This window comes from Gossypium arboreum, chromosome 10 (genome assembly GCF_025698485.1).
Source record: "Gossypium arboreum isolate Shixiya-1 chromosome 10, ASM2569848v2, whole genome shotgun sequence".
Taxonomy (NCBI): Eukaryota; Viridiplantae; Streptophyta; class Magnoliopsida; order Malvales; family Malvaceae; genus Gossypium; species Gossypium arboreum.
The window spans coordinates 65,014,809-65,017,262 of record NC_069079.1 but is presented as its reverse complement, the minus strand read 5'-3'; positions in this window follow the sequence as shown (position 1 = coordinate 65,017,262).

Below are 2,454 nucleotides of genomic sequence, written 5' to 3'. Positions count from 1 at the left end.
CTAGCAGGAGCACGAGCCTCAGATCTGGTTGTAGCATCTCTAGATCCTCTCTGACCGCCACTAACATTGCCCGTATTTCTAGATGGTCTACCCCGAGCAGTAGTAGCACCAGGTTTCCCACTCTAATTTACGTTCTGTTCAAACAATCTCGGGCAATCTTTAATAAAGTGGTCAGCTGATCCGCACTTGTAACAGGAGCGGTCATGGAATCTACAACTCCCCGAATGCCATTTACCACAATACTGGCACTCCGTTCTGTCTCGACGATCGTTTCCAACACTGGCGACCGAAGTGACTCGTGTACTCACAGGGGGTCGATCGCGATCTCGTCTAGAAAAACCCGAAGTGTCTCTAGACTGGCCTAAGTCATCTCTAAATTTCTTCGATGACTGTTGGAAGGGCTTTCGAAGATCTCTTCAAACTCCTTTGCTCCCATATCGCTTTCCTTTTTCCTTCTCGAGCTCCTTGGCTTTGCAAGCTCGCTCGACAAGTACCACAAATTCTCGGATTTCTAAAATGCCAACATACAGCTTTATATCATCATTCAGTCCATCTTCGAAACGTTTACACATCACAGCTTCTGAAGAAATGCATTCTCGTGCATACCGGCTAAGCCTCACAAACTTTCGTTCATAGTCGGTAACCAACATGGAACCTTGTTTAAGTTCAAGAAATTCCTTCCGTTTTTGATCCATGAATCTCTGACTGATATACTTTTTTCGAAACTCGGTTTGGAAAAACTCCCAAGTTACTTGCTCTCTAGGCACAACAGAGGTCAACGTATTCCACCAATAGTAGGCAAAATCACGTAGCAAGGAGATAGTACACTTTAGGCACTCATCGGGTGTGCAAGATAGCTCATCGAGTACCCGAATAGTGTTGTCCAACCAAAATTTAGCTTGCTCGGCATCATCGCTGTCCGTAGCTTTAAATTCGGTAGCCCCGTGTTTTCGGATTCTGTCAACTGGGGGCTTATTTGACCTTATTTGGTCAGTTTTCGGAGGTATTGTAGGTGCGGAGGTGGTATTAGTCGGGAATGGAGGTTGTGGAACAGCTGTATTAGTTCGAATGTATTAGTTGAACCAATCATTCATCACGTTATAAAAAGCTTGTCTAGCTTCATAGTTCGGATTACTAGCAACAGGTTGAGAGTCCACCGGCGCTGTCCCTTGTGCGGGAGCAGGCGCTACACTCCCAAGATCATCAGCTAGCGCTCGGTCGGGATCGGGATACATTACGATAAATAAACACATTTTCAATTGTCAGAAATCACCACACTATCAAATAATCACATAATGGCATGTATAGCTAGACCCAAACGTATTACAGTAGTCCTAGAATCGACTAAACCGTAGCTATGATACCAATAAAATTGTAACACCCCGTACCCGAGACTGTTTCCGGAGTCGAACACGAGGTATTTACGGACTTATTTCATTGTAAAACACAGTTCATTTAAAATTTCCAGACAAGCTGACTAACTACGTCACTGTCACCTTAAAAATCATATCTCGAGTTCCAAAACTCGAAAACCAGTTCCGTAAATTTTTCCTGAAACTAGACTCATATGTCCATCTACAAATTGTTTTCTAGAATTTTTGGTTGGGCCAATTAGTACAGTTTATTCGTTAAAGTCTCCCCTATTACAGGGTTCGACTACTCTGACCTTCATGCATTACGACTTATAAATCTCCCTGTACAGGGCTTCAATACTTATGCCGTTTGTTTCTAATGAAATTAGACTCAAAAAGGAATCTATACATATATGGAATGACTTCTAATTATCTCTTGTTAATTTATAGTGAATTTTCAAAGTCATATCAGGGGATCCAGAAATAGCTCTAGCCCTGTTCCACGATAACTTAAATATCTCTCAAAATACGACTCATATGATCGTTTCGTTTCTTCCATATGAAAATAGATTCATCAAGGTTCGATTACATAATTTTTTTTCACTATTTAGTTTCATTCCTACTATTTTTAGTGATTTTTCAAATTTACGTCACTCTCTTTGTCAGGGATCGCCTTTAAGGTAGACTTTACCTATTTCATAGTTTCCATGATTCAACTAGCCCTTTAGCATATATAGCACAAAATATGATCATGATTAACCATTCCAATGGCCAATCATTGCCAAGCATATCCACACCTCTCAATAACCATATACATACAAAATGATTATATCACTATGCTCAAAATATATAAGCCATTTTCGCATGGCTATCCAAATATATACAACACCAAGTACTTTACTAATAACAAAAGGGCAGTCCTATACATGCCATTAGTAGAGTTCAACTAAAAGAGTACCAAAGGGGCTTTGATAGTGTGGACGACTTCGACTTCAACAATCCCAGTCCGATAGCTGACGAACCAAAGTCTATAAAATAGAGAATCAAAGAAACGGAATAAGCATTTAATGCTTAGTAAGTTTTGAGCAATGAAATTAGGCAC